Genomic DNA, 20,406 nt, shown 5'->3' with positions numbered 1-20,406 from the left:
CCCGGCCTGGCCACAGGACCAGTTCACGCCCTTCTGCTCCTCCTATCCACCCCTTCCCCGGGGCCCTTGTCTCTCACTCACACATGGAGCACAGGTCGGCATGGGAGCGCCGTTTCCTGTCGCCTCCTGTAGCACGGCCTCGGTGGGACAGTTCCTCTTGCCCCCAAACGCCGCTCTCTCACGGGTCTGCATCCACTAGGGGAAGGTTGAAACCCAGACTTCAGCAGCAGCTGGGTGGGCACCTTCCGGCACCTTCTCAGCCTTGCTCTGCTTTGTTTCCTCTCCTCTAGCAAAACCGGTGGTGGGACGGCTGCGTGCACACACTAGGGACGTAAGAAAATGCAGCCCTCCACACGCACCCCCGTGTTTTTAGCAGCGCTGTCGACAGTAGCCAAAGTATGGAAAGAGCCCAAATGTCCCTCGATGGATGAATGGATAAAGAAGGTGTGGTCTATACATACAATGGAGTTACTACTCAGCAATCAAAAACAATGGAATCTTGCCTTTGGCAACTATGTGGATGGAACTGGAGCGTATTATGCTAAGTGAAATTAGTCAGAGAAGACAAAAATCAGATGACTTCACTCATTTGAGGGCTTTAAGAGACAAAACAGATGAACATAAGGGGAGGGAAACAAAAATAATATAAAAACAGGGAGGGGGACAAAACACAAAAGACTCTTAAATACAGAGAACAGAGGGTTGCTGGAGGGGGTGTGGGAGAGGGGGTGGGCTACATGGGGAAGGGGCCCTAAGGAATCTACTCCTGAAATCATTGTTGCACTAGATGCTAACTAATTTAGATGTAAATTAAAAAATAAATACATGAAATGCAGCCCTCATGACCCGTGAGAAGCTTCTCTAGGGCTAATACCGTCCGTAAACGTTGGGTCTTGTGAATCTGTGTTGTGCCCAGTCACCTGGTTGTCCTGCTAAACCCCCAGTCTCGGGGTGTCGCCCTTAGGCCGGGTCAGCCCGTCATGCTGCCTCCTCCCCGGACCCTGGGACAGCCGCAGGCCCTGGAAGAATCTGGAAGGATCGGTCACTGCGGAGGCGGCTGGCTGCTTCAGGGACGTGGGGCTCCGTGGACTTTCTGTCTGTCCATCTGTTTATGACAGTCTGATCTTCCATTTTCCAGAAGATTCTCAAGGCTGCCCCCAAAACGCAGAGCCGTGTCTGGGAAGTGGTGCCCCAGACGTGGACTTTCCTGACACCTGGTGACCACTGCCTGCCCCCCGGCATCACAGGGTCTCTGCCGTCGTACGGTCGTTGCTGAGGAAGACAGATGAGCAGGAGAGAAACCACAGAAGCCCAGCAAGCACGCGGGGGAGCTCGGGACCAGTAACGCAGGGGGTGGTTGGAACCTGGCTTCAGCGACATCTCTGCCGAGGAACGGTGCGTTTGTAGACAAGGGACAAGAGAGGGAAGGGGCCTGGGGATTCCACGCTGGCCAATACACGGGAGAGGAGGGAAGGTGGGGCTGTCTACACAGGGTCCGCGATCCGGGTCCTCCGGTGCCAACTCTGCGCGGAGTCTAGGCTCCTCTCGTGATTAAGAATCACCTTGCCCTTCCTGGTCGGGGGAGGGCAGCGGGTTTCTCTGCGTCCGCCTTTTCTCAGCTGCCTTCAGCTGGGAAAACTCCTACAGCAGGGGCCGTGTGACCCCCCGGCAGCTTGCGGGAGGCCAGCTGTGGCCGGTGGGCCGGGGGGTTGGCTCTTTCTGGCTCCCCGCCAGCGGCCGGAGGAGCCACTGCGACGTCTGTACAAATGTGGCCAGGTGGCCCACATTTCGTGTCTCCCGAATAGTCAGAGGCAGCGGGCCTGGCTTTGTGGAAGTCACAGAAGTGTGCGGACTGGCCGGACCAGCCGGTTTGCCCTCAGCACCCGCCCCCCAGCAGAGTCGGCCAGGCAGTTCCACCCAGAATGAGTGGGACACGCAGCCCTCCCCGAGGTTCGAGGTTCGCGGCCTCGCCTTGGTTCCTGCTCCGCTCTGAGCACACGCTGGGCCCTCGGGAGCCGCGGGCGCTGGCATCCCCTTGTGAAGGCGTCTTTCTTTTGATCTGGATCTGAGCTAAATTCTCCGGGATCAGGGAACAGAGGACAAGGATGGGCTCTAGCAACATTGACATTGGAGGAATTTAAGAATATTATCAGCTGTAGGGAAGAGAAGAACTTTCCCCTCAAAAGTTAAGGAGTTTCACGAGACTCTCAGAAAGGAGGCCTTTTCCTTACACTACTGAACAATTCTTACTCTGTGTGGGACCATCCAGGGACCACCGGGTGCTGTTTGTTCAGGAACACCCAGACGGAGGTGGGACTGGCGGCCCCAGGCTGAGACACTTCCTGAAAATCACCTTTCAGACATAATACGTTGACACAATGCACAGAACACATCGTACTCTTGGGACTTGTGATTCGTTGCCAACGTTCTGTTCTACGTGCGTGACCGTCTTAGGCTGCGGGCTTCCAGGAATCAGAAAACATATTCTCTCCTTGATTCTGTTCTGAATAGGACCCTAATGATGTGTCCAACACTTACAGCACGTCTGCAGAAAATATTTGTAGAGTTTGCCTCGGACAAGGTATTGCCGCAGAAACAGCAGAGGGCGAAGCATTTAGTTAGCACCGATTGTGTGCCCACAAGGTGCAGGAGAGAAGCAGGAGCCCCGCTGGAGAGTAGCAAGAGAAGTGGGTGAGACAGCACACAACGCCCGGTCCCAGGGGGAGACGCCCAAGCATCCCGGGTGAATCTGAATCTGTGTTTCAGTGGAGTCCAGCTGGGAAGATAAGACTACAAGAAATACCTCAAAGACCCTACCGAGCAACACACAGTTTATCGTGAAGAAGTGTAAAAACACATGCTCTCAAAGAAGTCTAAGAAAGCAAAGGCCGTCATAAGCTCAAGAAAGCGTTTGCTTTGGATAAAACCCAGTGCCCGTCTCTCTCGGCTCCTGCCATGGCCTTTCCTGGACACCTGCTAGTTTGGGGTCTGAGAACCGAAGCTCATCTTTGAAGCTACAGGAGCACCTGTGCGTGGGGTGTTCAGAAGCAGACTCACCTCCTGGCTTGGCCAGCAGCCTCATGGCCCCTGCGTGGCTGCCTTAGGCCAAACGGCACCCTTTCAGACACTTGAGAGGGTAGAGCAGGGGTGGGCACAGATTCATACTTGTTTCTGAGGATAAAAGCTCTGTGCTGTACAGGGAAAAATGCTAAACACGTTGCCACCGTGTCCTGATGACTGTCTCCACAGAAGGCAGTGGGTGCCCTCACATCTAAATCAGACCGTGCCTTTCAAAGCTTCGCTCCCTGTTCTTCAAGTTTCTCATCATCAAAAGACTTCCTGTGCCTAACCAGGCATGGGTGAGCTCCCCTATTTTGGTCCTGCTGTTTGGAATGACGATTATTCCAGTTAAAGAGATCCGAGAAAGCCTAAGGCAGGCTTAGTTTGGAAGCCTTAAGCAACTCCATTTGTGCGGCACAAAGGCTGGGTTCACACTGGCCCCCAGAAGAATGAAGTGCAAGGCCCTGAGCGCCTCGGGACCCGACCTCCCAGACCAGTGTGTGGGGACCCACCCAGGCCTAAGCTTCTCTGCAGCAGGTGGATGGGGTTGGTGGGACCTTCCTGTGCCCCGGGTGAGTCTGGACCCCAAATCCAGAGCTGGAGCTTGCAGGGGGAATGGGTACCAGAGGAAGTAGAGGCTGCAGGTACCAGAAGGTCCCCACTAAGGAGTGGCAGAATATGCCATCCCAAAATGTGTCTCTTTGGCATAAGGATTATTTTGAGCTGATTCTTTTGAGAAATAGCAGACACGGGAGAAGCTCTGAAGCAGAGAGGTTACCCTTTTGTAGGGGACAATTACATTTATAAGGGAAATGTCCATCTGTGAGGGTGTCTCCCTCCTGTACCAGGAAGAGGAGGTGACTCAATCACGAGGGAATCTTGTCAGTGGAGAAGACAACAACCTGACCCTTGCTAACCGTGTTCTTCCTGGTCACTGCCCATGACTGGTCTCCCCCACCCCTTCTCTTGTCTTTAGCTAAAGATGGTATTTAATTCAGCCTGAGTTCTAAGCCGTTTCTGGGAGTTGCTCATTTTTCCCTGGGTGCCTCCCATGGAAATATACTACATGTTAACAAAATTGCATTTGTTTTTCTTTTGAAACCTGTCTCCTGTTACAGGGTTTCCAGATGAGAACTTAGAAGTGTAGAGGAAGAATTGTTTCCTCCTCCCCTATGTGACCCAAGGTCAGTGTCATTCTCATGAAGGAGAGATGGAAATTCAGACTTCTCCTCCTTCCCTTGGGGGGTTTGAATAAACAACTACAGTCGTAAGATGATTTGCATGCTGTAACTGGAAATGTATAAGATTGAGAGCTAGTCATCCCCTCCTTCTCAGCTTACCAAGCACCTGCCAGAGGTAAGGAACCTGATGAGCGATGTGAGGACGTCACTGTTACAAGGTAAACTGAGGCATAATAAACATTTTAAGAGTTCATTTGAGCAAAATTGATTTCAACTGGGCAGCAACAAACCAGAAGTGTTTGGCAGCCCTGCATGGACAGAAGCCTGGCAGAGACTGATACAGAGAAAAGGCAAAATAAGGAAATTACTGATGGGCTGAAGCATAGAGCCTAGTGGCTGTTTCTGACACATTGTCCTTATGTTTTCACTCCGTAGCCTGAGACATTTTGGGCTTAGATCTGGCTTTGTTACTTAGGCTGCAGACGTATTAGAGCCTCCTCGTGGCCGCCTGGGTAAACTAAGTTCATTGTTATGTCTGCCTTGTGGTCACAGTCCATCCTCGAGGGGCTGACCGCGATTTTGGCATCAGCGCCACTCTTGGGCACATCCGAGTTGAGCGACTCTCGTCTTGTTGTGAGACTCGCAGGGTAGGGCGCCAGGTCTGCAGAAAAGCTGTCTTCCCTATCCACCTGGTTTCCTTTACTCTTCGTGCCCGGACCGTGTGATGTCCTGCTGAAGGCTGGGAACTCGCGCTTCGAACCAGCAGAGAACGCGGTGCCTGAGAGACCACAGTGGTGGCCGTGATGGAGACAAAGCCAAGAGCCTTTGGTACATGCCTCGGCCAGGCCGCTGTGAACCAGACCAGCTGATATCAAACAAATGGGAGAATGTGCCTGAAGGGGCATCTGCCTGGCTTTACCGAGTGGCTTTTGTCATTTCTTGTGTTTGTCACGACACCAGTGCGTCTGTCCAGGTGCAGCGGGAGGGATGTTCTGTGGTGCACACTGGCTCAGCCAGTAAGTACTCGAAAGCAATCCTATTATCTAAAACCACCTTAGTGAGAAAGCCCTGTGACCTTTGTCGTGCAGCTACGACCTTGGCGGTAGATTCAGCGACTGTTACCAGAGTTAAGGAGCAGTGTCCTCCCTGCGTTAACAGAAAAGTCAAATAGCGAAACGGCCAAAGGAATGATAAAGGCTTCACACTGGAGATGAGGGTCCAGATCTGTGAGGTCAGGACAGTGATCTGCTTCATGGCCTCTCAGGTCCCCAGCCATTGTGAGTTTCCAGAGTCTGAAGGAGCCTCTTCTCACTGAGACACGTGGACCCAAGGTGCGAGTCGCTGGCTGGGCTGCCCTCTGGGGTGTGGTCCGTGCAGGGAGGCTGGAGGGCAGTCTCTGCTCCAGCCCGGTGGTATAATCCAAGCGTTGTCAGAAACCTGTGTTTGTTAGAGTCTTTCCGTGTCTGTGTGAAAGCGAGGCACTTTGCGAAAGCATCGGAGCAAAGCCATAGCTACAAGTGACAAAAAGACTTTTAGAACGGCCTTGGTTACGAATACGACGAGAGCTCATCTGATAAGGAAACCTAGTTATTTCTCAGGCAGTCAACAATTAAGATCATGACTGGACAATGAGGGTACGGACACATTTCTATGAAGTTCAGGTGATTTCTGGACACCTACGGTGGTGACGCACATCCATTCCCACGCGACCTAGGGAGATGTGTATCCCCTCGTTTGACAGTGCTTGCTTCCCACGCTGTTAACATGCCAACGTAAGCCCGCTTAGCTTGACATCTCTTCCGCCAGGGTCCTTCTGGGAAGTCTCAGAGTTCATTTGAGGTCAGGAAGATTCACAGTCTACTTTCTGTAGACAATTGTTTCCTTTCAGCCTTATGATTTCTGGTGGTGTTCATTATAGGTACTGATTCAAAGTTTTAGCCCTTAAAATCCTTCATTTTTTGACCTTGAAGGTCAAGAAAAAGATTGTGGACTCTTGGTTACACTGGCATTCTGTGGATTGGCTACTTTATGAACACATTTCATAGTTTCCAGAAGTAATATGCTTCCTCATAGCAGATATTTCAAATCGGCACAAAAAATGTTTACAAATCGGCTCAAACGTCTTCAGCAATTTAATAAGAAGCCCAAAAGTAGATAACCTTCATTGCAGTATTTTATCTTATTTGGAGAAGATCTGAATATTTAATGAATATCTTAAATTTTAAGGTTTCAAGTTACCAAGAAGATGTTGGAAAATAATTTTTTAAGTTTATTTATTTATTTTGAAAGTGAGGGAGGGTCAGAGAGAGAGAGAGAGGGAGAGAGAGAGAATCCCAAGCAGGCTCCATGCTGTCAGCACAGAGCCTGGTGCGGGGCTTGAACTCACAAAGCGTGAGATCATGACCTGAGCGGAAATCGAGAGTCTGACACTTAACCGACGGAGTCTCCCAGGTGCCCCAAGATTCTGGAAAATATTTTTAAGTAGACATATCGTAAAACACAATTATTCTTCAAAAGTATATTTATTAACTTTTATTTTACATCTGTTTAATGTACTTGTTTTTAACAATTATAGTTAGATCGTTCACGAAAATTTTATGAGACGTTAAACCAACTCTCCATCGTCTTGTCATTTCTCTTGATGACAAAGTCTGCAAAAGGGGCCATGCAAGCCAATATGGTTCTCAGTAAACTCAGGTAGAACAAAAGTTGTGTCATTTGATGCTGATAGCTCTGAACACGCCTATTTTAATTAAACCAACAAAACACAAACTAGCTTTTATTTACCAACAACTATCCTAGATCACATGCACTTGAAAAACATTTGGGTTCAGTTCTGTATTTCTGAAAGAACACTTAATGTTTACAAACACGTAACTTTTTGTTAAGCCAAAGGGGCTCCCACCTGACAAGGGAGGCTTTGCCCGAACCCGGGGTCCTGGGAAGCAGCCACAATCCCCCCCTTCCGTGTAGCCGAGGCCCCGTGACCCTCTCGTGCACGTGTAGTTATCAGAAATCAGTCTGTGACTTGAAACTTTAGACTAAGGAGACCTAAAGGCCACTAAGAGAAACTCGGGAACCGCGCAGATGGGACAGTGTGCTGGGAAAGGCGAGGCTTTCACGTGAGGCCAGGGTCCGCGCTCTCTGCCCTAAACTCCAGAAGCCCAGCCCGACCCGCCCCCTTCACGCGGCCAGTCGTACACAACAAATGGCACAAAGTGTTTGGCAAACTGGAAAGCACGTGAAGGGAGAGTGACGAGCAGAGAAGCATCTTCCACGTGGGCAGGAAACCTGCTTTGGGGTCAGGCACAGGCCACGGGCCTCGGTCTGCTGTCCAAAAGCCCACATCGATGGCCAGCTCTCGGACCCTCCATTGTCTTCCTTCACAAATGGTTTTTATTTTTAAAATTCATATTGTTACTCAATATAAGTCTGATACTCAGAGCATACCCAAGGGCGTGGTGTCGCATATGTGCCCCAAAACATCCCCTCGACCCCGTGTCTCCGCAAGCTGTCAGTCATTTGACTGTTAGTGTCTTTGAGCTACTTAGGGTCTCCAGGGCCATCTGCTACCTGGGTGGCTTTGGGCAAACTGTAAGTTCAGTAAACTTACACTGCTTCATCGGCTAAGCGGGGAAAACACCTCTACCTTACAGGCTTATCGTGAGAACATCATTAAATAACATATGCAGATCATCTGGTTAGCCAGCTGCTGTTGGAAAAAATCGCCCAGACATAGCAACGAGACAAAGAAATGATCTATCTGGTTTCCCTTTAGCGGAATCCTGGGATTGTGCCTAAACCCTCCAGGATGCTTCTCTGGGAGAGCGCATCTTTGATCGGTGCTGTTTCACCGCCTTACAGCCCTGGAGGGATAGCGAGTCACTTATTGAAAATGGATAGTAAACAAATTATTGCTGTCCACAGTGATGCAAAATAAATTTTGTTCAGTGGAGAGTCAGTGGATTTCCTATAGGAAAGATAACCCCAAAGGCTACCTTCCTGCTAGATATTAACTGGTTTTGCATCTACTAGAACATTTATTTCAATGTGCTTGACTATATTTCTGTATGTGTATTTGTGGTATATGTCCACACGCACACACACACACGTACACAGCGGACCCTTGAACAACGCAGGTTCTGCATGAATCCGCTTACATACAGATTTTTCAACAATTACAAGTACCGTAGATATATTTTCTCTTTTTTATGACTTCCTTAATAGTGTCTTTCCTCTGGCGTACTTTATTGTAAGAAAAAGTATTATATTTTGTATATGTGTTCATCGACTGTTTATGTGATCGGCGAGGCTTCTGGTCAACAGGAGGCTACTCATCCAGTTTTTGGATGGTCAAAATTCATACCCAGATTTTCGCCTGGGCAGGGGTCGGTGCCCCAAACCCCGTGTAATTCGAGGTCAGCTGTACATGCGTTCTGTTCTTCCAATTCTCTTTGGAACTGGCTTTAACAACTTTCTGGTTTCCTCACTGATTAATGGTCCGGATAAAATCTTTGCTGTGTGGCCGTTGAAAATTTGCGTGAGAGTCAAATTTGTGTGAGCGTCATGATTCTGCCATTTTGAAAATTAGGCTTCCGCCATGCCCCGTGGGGCAGCACGAGTCACTACAGAGCTCTACACACCCCACGTGGTGAGTGCAGGGCTGTCCCCAAAGCCGGGTCTGCGGGCTCGGATGGCCGTGGTTTTCCCTCCACACCCCTCCGTCTGCTGGGAGGCTGACAGGAGGCTCCTGCCCATGAAGAGATGAGGGGAGCAGGTACTTCGGACGGGCCCCCTTGCTGGCCATTCCGGGGACAGCAACAGACACAGCCTACGCTCTGGAAACCCCACTGAGTGAGGCACTTCTCGCACCTCCTCGTCTGAGCTCAGGCCGCTGGTGGGGGTGTGGGAGGGGACTGGGCCGCTGGGGAAGTTTGGAAAGTAGAGGTGCTTGGGGCGCGTGGGGCTGGCCCCACATACTCTCCACAGCTCCGGGCACAGCACCCACGTCCACGCAGCTCCGGGGCACATCTGACGCGAGTCTTAAAGCTGGTGTGGCTGGGAGGGTGACAAGTGGCCCCAGACTTGTGCACCGGAATGGCGGGAAATGACACTGACTTAAATAATCTATCACTGGGAATGACTTCTGGAAGCTGTCCCTGCTGGGCCCTCCTTGGGGTTGAAGCATCTTTCTCCCTGCGTGTCTAGAGAGTGTGAAAAGACGAAGCAGTGTGGAGCATTCAAGAAGGTGGCAGGCAGCAGGGGTCTGCCTTCTCAGCCTCCTCGCTGTCTGGAAGGTATCTGGATGGCTCTCGAAGCCAGCATTGGAGCGACTGTGAGCCATGGCCTGAGGACGGGACAGAAGGAGACCGGGTCCCCGACAACCCGTGTGCTGCCCCCAAGGGAGACCTCCTTTAGCCTAGAGAGGAGGGAACACTCATGGCCAGGGGGAGCTCCTGGAATTTATGGTCCCTCAGGGCCAAGTCTAACCCTACCTAATGCACCCAAGGGACTCAGGCAGGCACGACTGGAATCCGGTCAGAAGCTGAGTGAGATCACGACCTGAGCTGAAAGTAAGAGTCGGAGCTTAACGGCCCGAGCCACCCAGGCGCCCCATCCGTGTGTTTATTTTTAAATCGTAAGCCTCGTTTTCTGCCACAGACCCCGAGAACGGCGCCGAGTGCTGCTGAGACGGGGGTCGAGCACGGTAAACACCCGCGGTGTGGACTCAGCGGGGACGATGCTGTGTGGACGCTGCTTGAGGCATCGGGGCCACGAGCGGAAAGACCCGGACAAGAAACTAGTCCGAAGGCTACGAATGTGACCTTCCTCCCTCGGTCCCCGCTCCCATCCCACTTCGCAAAACGGAGCACGAGCCACGGCCACCGGGAACTCGTAAAGACCATGCCATCACTCACATGTGGTGTTAGAAAACACAGACTATCGGCGATGACTTGGAAAGACGCGACCTGGCTCGCAGAACCCACGCACAGCCCGTTTTCCCGAGGAAATCCGGTCGCGAGGTGAGGGGCAGGCCCGCGTGGGGTTCGGAAGGTCGGCCGACACAGCAGGTGCGCTGCTGACTCCCGGCTGGCGAAGGACCCTCAGGGAGACATCTGTGTGGAAGGCTCCAGGTTCACACCAGCTGGGCGCACTGCCTTGGGAACGCGGCACACGGGGCCCCGGTGGCGGGACCCTGGCCCCCAAGGGCCGAGTTGCCCCGCAGGCCGTGCGCTGTGAGCTCAGAGCCCTTGCTCACCTGTGAGTCACGATCCCCCCGTTCCCGGACACGTCATCAGCCTGATTTCTCTGTGCCTCCCCACCGTGTCACGGCCTCTGGTCCCACGGCCCCGCCACAGTCGTGGAGGCGCGGGGAGAACTTCCTGACTGAGTGGCAGCAGCAGGTGCGTGGCTGCCTCCCAGACGGGGTGGAGGGGGGGGGGACAGCTGATCCTCGGGGGCAGAGAGCAGCGTGTGGCCACCGCGGCGAGCGGGCCTAGCCAGGGGTCTCAGGCCGCAGCACCGCACGTGTCCCCGCGGCCCTGGAGGGAATGTCTGCAGGGAGCCGTGTGCACAGCTGTCGGCCGGGCCGCCTCCAGGGGCTCAAGCGCACGTCCTGCTTCTCTCCGGCTCGTCCCAGACAGGCCGGGCCTCGAGGAGCTGCTGACCCCGTGTGGAAGCAGGTGGGGACGAAGCGGTCACGGGCAGCAGGGTGGCAGTGGGGTTCCGCCACGCTTCCGAGGGACGCCCGCGCCTCGTGCAGGGGCGGGGGGTGGCGGTGAGGCTCCGTCTGGAAGCACAGGAAGCTGCGAGCAGGGCTAGCGGTGTCTGGTGGCAGCTACTTGGACAACCTGTTTGCATGGGCTTCGGGGGCCGGGGAGGCGGGAGAACGCCTCAGAGAGGGTGCTGATGAAGTCAGAGGCTACAAATAATTCTGAGTTTCAGTTTAATGTTCAGAGTTCTTTGTCACAAAACCCTTTCTATAAATATAGTTTCCTTTAAAAATGTTTACTCTCGGGGGGCCTGGGTGGCTCAGTCAGCCGAGCGCCTGACTCTCGATTTCAGCTCAGGTTATGATCCCACAGTTCGTGGGGTCGAGCCCCGCGTCAGGCTCTGTGCTGGGCACGGAGCCTGCTTGAGAGTCGCTCTCTGCCCCCCCCCCCCCCCCGCTCACACACCCTCGTTCCCCTTCTCTAAAAAAAATAATAACAAAGTAAAAATCTTTATGCTTTTTCAAATTAAATGGTCTTCCTAAAAATGGGGGAACCGTATACAGGTGCATGGGACAGAGGGCACGTTCGCCCCCTACGCCCACACTTGTGCTGTGCAGAGAAGGGTTTGGCCTGAGTCTGCTTGTAGGCTCATTGTATGCGGGTGTGCAACGCGTGCACCTGTGTGTATATTGGTACTCACGTACGCATATGCACATGTGTCCGAGAGGTTTCTTTTTTCTTATTAAATGTCTTCATTTTTCATTGAAGTAGAGTCAACACACCGTGTTATATTAGACCCAGGTGTAGGAGAGAGCGATTCGACATCCACACACCACGCAGTCCTCGTCGCCACATCGCACGCCAAACCACTGATCCCTTCCCCCACCCCTCCCCGCCGGTGACCGGGGTGTCCTCTAGTGCTCAAGAGTCTGTTTTTTGATTCGTCTCTTTCTTCTTTATCCGCTCATTTGTTTTGTTTCTGGGCCCCATGGAGATGACTTTTTCCATTAAAATGGGCTCGCGCTACTTTTGTTCAAAAACCAAGCAATAATGTTCCGTAGAAGGGTTTATAAAATGTTCTCGGCCACACCACGCTCTCATCCGGTCTGCCTTTCCACATCTTTCCCAGAGAGCCAAGCAGTTCCCAGATAAGCAGCCGCTGGACGAGCTGCAATTTGCAAACAGGTCCTGCGACTTGCCGAAGCGAAAACAGGTCTTGCGCAAGGGTTTCCCGAGGTACTACTGAATAGAGTCGTTCGCGCTCCTTGCGACCAAAGGCAAACCAGGAAAACACCCAGCGGTCTCCACGATTCAGGACGCCGTGTGCCACGATAACGACGGGAGCGAAGGAGGCACAGAACTAGGTAAAATCCACACGTGTGACGTTGCTGACTTTGGGGACATAATTCAAACTTTATGGACGTTTGCGTGTTGTGGGGTCAAAGGCACAAAATTATCCCTGGAGATTTACCAAGGTAGTTTTACATCCCCGAAGCTTTGCCTGTGCAGACAAACTAATGGATTGAAAACTACCCAGAACATTCCAACATGACCACCACTCTGCCGCTCGCCCGGGGATCACGGGCGAAGGTGTATTTGGCCCTTGACTGTCCCAGCTTTCTTAGCTACTCACAGGGCTCCCCAGGACCCTGTTCAAGCAGAAGGTCTCGGGCTCTGCTGGGCTCACAAGACGTGGGGCTGGAACTCTCTGTGGGGGAAGACCCCTCTGGGTGGGCATCGGTGGAGCCGGGCAGCCTCTCTGTCACCCTCATGGAGATGGGGGCGGGGACCGAGCGTGATCGCCCTCCGCATACGATCCGTCATATGACCTGCTCTACTGGGGGACGGTCTGTACCCCACCTGAACTTGTTTGATTTCTCTGTTTGCTTCGTTGCAAACAAAGCCCTTGTGTTCCGTCAGTGTCCAGATACGATTCTGGGTCCTACGGGCGTATCCGACCCAGGGCAGGCCCAGCAAGTAGCTTGAATGACTGCGGAAGTTGGTGCTGGAGCTCGGGCAGCAGAAGGCCCATCGGAGGGAAAGGGAGCGTGCACGTGAAAAACAAAAGGGGCGTGGGTGCATGTGCACGCACGCGTGTGGGCTAAACCTGGCGCCTCCCTTCCCCTCCCAAATACGAGAGTGTGGGGCGCCCGGGGTCTCAGTCGGTTTGGCGTCCGACTTCAGCTCGGGTTATGCTCTCACGGTTCGTGGGTTCGAGCCCCGCGTCGGGCTCTGTGCTGACAGCTCAGAGCCTGGAGCCTGCTTCGGATTCTGTGTCTCCCTCTCTCTCTGTCCCTCCCCCGCTCGCACTCTGTCTCTCTGTCTCTCTCTCCTTCAATGAAAACGAAACATTAAACACAATCTTTAAGAATATATGTCCAAAGACAAGAGGATGGTGTGGGACGTTTCCCCTCTCAGACTCGTTCCACGTCGCGACGCTGGCAGGCGCACACACGAGCGCGAAGCGTGGCCCGCCAGCCTTTCTCTCTGGGACAAGGTGACGCTGCTTAGCCTTTCCAGAAGCCGCGGCTCGGGGGCTCTGCAGATTCCTGTGGAAGATGCGGGCTGCGTGGTCAGGCCTCTGAGGCTCAGGAGGAGTGGGTGCGAGGGACCCCGGGGGCGGGGAGGACCCAGAATCGCAGCACGGCTCCGAGGGAACAGCGTGAGCATGAACACAGTTGGGGATATTTCAGGTCCTTCTCCGGGCCCTGCTTCTGCTGACTTTGTCCTGAGCAGGGTCTCCGCTCTCTGATAAGTGATGAGGAGCAGGAGGGGCCTCAGCCGAGGGAGGACAGGACCCAGGAGGACCCCAGCCCACTCCAGAGGACCGCCTACCAGCTCTTCACAGGCACCCGCCTCACCCACCGGCCAGCCTGCCCCTTCGAGGCTTCGGATGCTTTGAAACCCTGGCTAGGAGATGCAGAGAATGCTTTCTGGAGCCAGAGATCAGAGAGTATAAATTGCTCTTCCAGGAAAAAAAAAAAAAAAAAAAAGGAGCCACCGAATACATTTGTTTCCAAAGTATAAGAATTCCGAACTTCAAGCAATAATTTGCTCCCGTCCTTACATACGCATTTTTCGTCTTCATTAGAGGAAAGTGTAAGTAAATGATGACGACAAATTTGAATTTGTATGGTGCTGCTTTTATCAACAAAGGTATCAGGTTTAAATGTCAAGAAAATTGATATTAATTGGCTTCCAGAAGTAATTTCTTTAAAAGAGCCGATCCCTGATTAGACTTCCGAGAATTAAGGCTGTCTTTAGCTACTTAGCTGGAAGTTTGCTGATTTAAAGTGTGACCTTCTAGGACGCCCCCTGGGAGCATTAGGGGAGCTCAGTGTTAGCCCAACAGTGGCACCTAGTGGCTGGGAAAATCTCCTGCCTGTCAGACCCCATGAGTCTCTAGAACATTCTTTGTCTCAGCGGTGTGCCAGGCACTGAGTCTTTCACCTTAATATCCAGTGAGCAGTCCTGAGGATTCAAGCAGATCTACAAAACCATCTTTTTCTCCTCCAAGTGATAAGGTGCTGATGTTAATTTTATTTTTTTTAATGTTCATTTATTTTTGAGAGAGAGGGAGACACAGAATCCGCGGCAGGCTCCAGGCTCCGAGCTGTCGGCACAGAGCCCGATGCGGGGCTCAAACTCATGAACCGCAAGATCATGACCTGAGCCGAAGTCGGACACTCATCCGACTGAGCCCCCCGGGTGCCCCTGTTAATTTTAAAGAAAGAGGTGGTTATGGGTATTTTTGACACCCGAAGGCGTCAGCCATTTGAGGCTCACCCCGGGGCCCGGGTTCACAGTTCCAGTTATTATTATTGCTAATAATGTTGAAACTGGCTGACAAGTCAAGACAGCTTTCGGGTTTCTGGAATTTCCCATGCTCGTCCCTGCAGGAGTGTGTAAATTAGGGAGCACACACTTCTGAGGCTGGGGCCCTCTGCTTACGAGGAACGCACTGTGGCCTCCTCTAAACTTGTCCTCATCACAGGCACGGCCTGGGCACGGTCCTAGTGGACCTCCCTTAGGAGATATTCTGGATGTCGTCACTAGGATGGCAACATAGCTTGTCCCTGACTTCGCTCCCTCTCCCGAGAGCCACTCACGACTATTGAAGAACAACACCAGTGAGAGAATCCCGGAACAAGGGAGTGGGGCCGAGGCACCGCCCGCACCTCAGAGACCAGGCCATCCCGAAGCAACAGGGTAAGAGAGACGACCACACGGCCACACGCTGGCCGCTCTGCCCCTCCCCCAGGCCAGCACAGCGCCATGAGGACAGGTCTCCCCCGAGCCTCTGGTTCCTCCAGTGGGAAGAGGGAACCTGGGCTCACAGCTAGGCTGCCCGGCACGTGAGTCATTTTGTGGGAGCCCCTAATCTGATTTCATACCGTGGGGAATGCAGGGGAATGTGCAGGGCTCGACCACTGGGAGTGTGACTGTCAGGGAGGAGGGGGGCGGGGCTTGCGAGGGCACTTGGATCTTGGCAGACCAAGTTCATATTTGCGGTGCCCAAGCAGGGATCCCAGTGAGAGGTTTTGTTCCACAGCAAAACTGCAAAAGTCAGGGGCGCGGTCTGCCCGGGGAACGGGATGGGGTGCAGACCTGCCTGATTCGGATCCTCAGACGAGGATCCTGCCAGCCTTGGAGCCCAGTTCGCCCGTGCCCAGGCAAGGTGCTGAGTCACAGCCCCGCTCACCGTGGAGGCTGCCTTGTAGCCCCGTTTGAGCAGAAGGGCTGGCAACCAGTCCTGGAAGCCGTGCACCCAGTGCTGCTGGAGCCCAGAGGCGGGCGGGCAGAGCTGACGGCCCCCAGAAAAAGCCAGCACTGACTGTGGGGGCTTCCCGTGCGGCACACGGCAGGGACATTAATGCACAGCCGAGTCCCAGCCCCTCCAAACCAGACAGCTTGTTTGGGAAACCGAGAGAAACCTGGAATGTCTTTTCCTCTTCCCGTCCGGGCACAGGGGCTGAGACACAGCCCCATCCGCGGTGCAGAGTGTCTTCCAGCCCCGTATAGACAGAAGGGTTGGTGACAACGCCTGGAAGCCATGTGACCCAGCAGTGCTAGAGCAGAGAGAGGGGCAGACAGAGGCGATAGTTCGCAGAGCAAAGCTAGGGGCCCTGTTCTTCCAGGGAGCTTGCGTACGGGTTGGCTTGAGTTAAGAAACAAAGAATTCTACCAGCTTTAGAGCTGTTTCCCCTGTTGTTCCTGGGCATCCCTGCCCATCTAATTCACAGCCCCGCTCATCACTGAAGACAGCTTTCAGCCCGTCAGGCCAGGGAACCTAACCGAAGCACGTGAGAAGCTGAAAAGCCCACTCAATAGTCCTACGTACAGCGGCACTTGAACCGAGGGTCCAGCCTGTGACTTCCCCCATCTGCAGAGCTAACCGGTGGCCTCACCTGACCAGAGAATTCTGGCCTGATTCAGGTCCCCAGACCATGGGCTGTACAGGTCCTGGTCCTGCAGCCCTGCCAAGGCAGGGAGGCTAATTCACAGCCCCAGCTAGTACTGAATATTACCCAGCCCTGGCCAGCTGGTAAATCTGACCAGAGAGTCCAGTCAGACATGGAGCCCATCCTACAGCCTCACTTGGGTAGGGAAACAAACCAGCAGTCGTATTCAACAGTTCTCAGCCAGTAGCACAACCCAACCACAGAGCTGGAAAAGCGGTCTTGCCAAAAATAGACCGTAATAGTAGGGCCCATCTGCCCGAGGACATTACCAGCAGACACACCCAGAAACTCAAACTGAACTGACTGGTGAAGAACTCTCCCTGCCAAAGCAAATCTGGAACATCTAGAAGAGCTCAGTTACTCAAATGCACAGATACCACTGCAGTGAATCAAGGATCATGAAAAATCAGGTAAGTATGACACCACCAAAGGAAACCAATAAAGCTCCAATCACTGACTCTAAAGAAATGGAGATCTATGAGCCGTCAGACAGACAATTCAGAATAATCCTGTTAAGGAAGTTTAGTGAAGTGCAAGAACACAGACAGACAACTAAACAAAATTAGGAAAACAACGCACGAACAAAATAAGAAGTTCAACAAGGGATAGCGACCATCGAAGCAAACAAATGAAATCCTGGAGTTGAAAAATTCAATAACTGAGCTGAAGAATTCAACAGAAGAGAAGTTTTTAAGAGTAGACTCAGCCACGCAGAATAAAGAATCAGTGACCTGGAGGACAGGACAATGGAAATTATTCAGTCAGAGGAGCAAAGAGACAAAAGAATGAAAAAGAGTGAAGAAAGCCTATGGGAATTATACGACACGATAAAAAGAAACAATACTCACATTATGGAAATTCCAGAAGGAGAAGAGAAGGAGAAAGGAACAGAAAGTATATTGAAAGTAACAATGACTGAGAACTCCCCAAACCTGGAGAGAGAAATGGACATCCAGATCCATGAGGTCCAAATAGGTTGAGCCCAATTAGGGCTACACTGAGACAAATTGTAATTAAGTTGTCAGCAGTCAAAGACAACAAAATAAATAAATAAAAATAAAAACAGAAAAACAGGAAACAACAAAATGGCAATAGTAAGTCCTTACCTATCAATAATTATTTTAAACATAAAGGGATTGAATTCTCCAATTAAAAGACACAGAACAGCTGAATGGATAAACAACCAAGATCAAACAATATGCTGTCTAGAAGGGGCTCATGTTAGCCTTAAAGACACTCACAGACTGAGGGTGAAGGAATGGAAAAGACATTTCAAGCAAATGGTAACAACAACAAAGCAGGGGTAGATATATCTACGCTGGACGAAACAGACTTTAAACTAAAAACGGTAACAAAGAGACAAAGAAGATTATCAAATGATGATAAAAGGGTCAATACATCAAAAAGATATAACAATTATAAATATTTCTGTACTCAACATTGGATCCCTAAATATATACAGGAAAAACTAGCAGAGGTAAAAGAATAAATCAGTAAGAATACAATAATAGTTAAGGACTTTACTACCCCATTCTCAACAGTGGAGAGATCATGCAGAGAATCAATATGGAAACAACAGATTTGAACAACACTGTAGACCAAATGGCCCTAATAGACATGTACAGAGCATTGTAATACACATTCTTTTCAGGTACACGTGGGCCATTTTTAGAATAAACTGTATGTTAGACCATGAAACAAGTCTTAGCAAATTCTAAATGATTGAAATTATATCAAGTATCTTCTCTGACCACAATGTCATGAACCCAGAAATCAATAACAGAAGGAAAACTGGAAAATTTATAAACACATGAAAATTAAACAACACTCCCCTGAACAACTAATGGATCAAAGAAGAAATTAAAGGAGAAATAAAAAAGTTTTTTGAGAAAAACAAAAATGGAAACATAATGTATCAGAACTTGTGGGGTGCAGGAAAAACAGTTCTAAGAGGGAAGTTTATCGCAATAAATTCCTATATTAAGAAGCAAAATATCCCAAATAAACAACTGAACTTTATGCCGTAAGGAAAAAGTGAACACAAAGTTAGAAGAAGAAAGGAAATAATAAAGATTAGAGCAGAAATAAATGAAATAAAGAAAGAAAAACAATAGAAAAGATTAGCTAAAGTAAGACTTGGTTCTTTGAAATGATAAAATTTACAAATCCTTACCTAACCAAAAACAAAAGAGAAAGGACCCAAATCAACTAAATTATAAATGAAAAAGGAAACTTTACAGTGGATACCACATAGATTCAAAGGACCATAAGAGGCTATGAGGAGAAACTATATGCCAACAAACTGGACAACCTAGAAAAAAAATGGAAAAATTTTTAGAAACATATAACTACCAAGACTAAATAAGGAAGAAATAAAAAATATGAAGAGACAAATTTCTAGGAAGGAGATTGACAAAGTAATAAAAAAATCTCCCAGTGAAGAAAAGCCCAGGACCACTGGCTTTATCAGTGAATTTTACCAAACATTTAAAGAAGAATTAACACTAATTCGTCTCAAGCTCCTCCAAAAAAATGAAGAGGGGAGGATGTTCCTAAACTCATTTTATGACGTCAGCATTATCCTGATACCAAATCCAAAAAAGGATGCTACTGGAAAAACAAAAAAAAAAACAAACAAAAGGCCTACAGGTCAATATCCCTGATGAATATTGATGCAAAGTTCTCAATAAAATACTAGGAAGCCAAATTCAGCAGCACACTAAAAGGACTGTCCACCATGATCAAAAGGGATTTACCTCTTGGAATGTGAGGATAATTCGCATACAAAAATCAATCATTGTGATACATCACATTAATAGAATGAAAGAAAAGAATCATATAATCATTTCGGGGCACCTGGGTGGCTCGGTAGGTTGAGCGTCCGACTTTGGCTCAGGTCATGATTTTGCAGTTTGTGAGTTCAAGCCCCACATCGGGCTCTGTGCTGACAGCTCAGAGCCTGGAGCCTGCTTCAAATTCTATGTCTCCCTCTCTCTGCCCCTCCCCCCACTCGTGCTCTGTCTCTCTCTCTCCTTCAAAAATAAATTTTAAAAAAACATTAAAAAAATTAAAAAAAAAAGAATCATATAATCATTTCAATAGAGGCAGAAAAAGCATTTGGCAAAATTCAACATTTTTTCCTCAATAAAAACTCTTAACAAACTAGGTATAGAAAGAACATATCTTAACATCATAAAGACCATATATAACAAGCCCATAGCTAACATCATGCTCAATGGTGAAAGTTTGAAAACTTTTCCTCTAAGATCAAGAAGACAACAGTGCCCGCTCTCACCACTTCTATTCAACATAATATAGAAGTCCTAGCTAGAGCAATCAGGCAAGAAAAAGAAATAAAGGGGATCAGAATTAAAAGGGAAGAAGTAAAATTGTCTCTATTTGCAAATGATATTATTTTATATAGAGAAAATCCTAAAGATTCAACCAAAAAACCGTTAGATCTAATCAATGAATTCAGTAAAGTTGCAGGATACAAAATCAGCACCTGAAAATCAGTAGTGTTTCTATACACCAAGAACAAATGTTCACAAAAGGAAATAAGTGAAATTTATCCCACTTGTAAGTGGGATAGCGTAAAAAACAAAATACTTAAGAATAAATTTAAGGAGGTGAAAGATCTGTACTCTGAAAACTATAAGACAGTGATGAAAGACATTAAAGAAGACACAAATAAATGGAAAAGTATCCCATGTTCATGGATTAGAAGAATTAATATTGTTAAAATGCTAATACTACCATAAGCCTTCTATAGATTTAAGGCAATCCCTATCAAGATTCCAATGGCATCTTTTACAGAGGTGGAAAAAACCTCCCAAAATTTATACGGAACCACAAAAGACCCCAAATAGCCAAATAAATCCTAAGAACAATGCAGAAAGCATCACTCCCTGACTGGAAGCTGTACCATAAAGCACTAGTCATCAAAAGAGTAAGGTACTGGCATAAAAACAGGTGAATACACCAATGGAA

This window comes from Lynx canadensis, chromosome B2 (assembly GCF_007474595.2).
Source record: "Lynx canadensis isolate LIC74 chromosome B2, mLynCan4.pri.v2, whole genome shotgun sequence".
NCBI classification, from domain to species: domain Eukaryota; kingdom Metazoa; phylum Chordata; class Mammalia; order Carnivora; family Felidae; genus Lynx; species Lynx canadensis.
The sequence above is the reverse complement of the archived record's forward strand: the minus strand, read 5'-3'. Positions refer to the sequence as shown.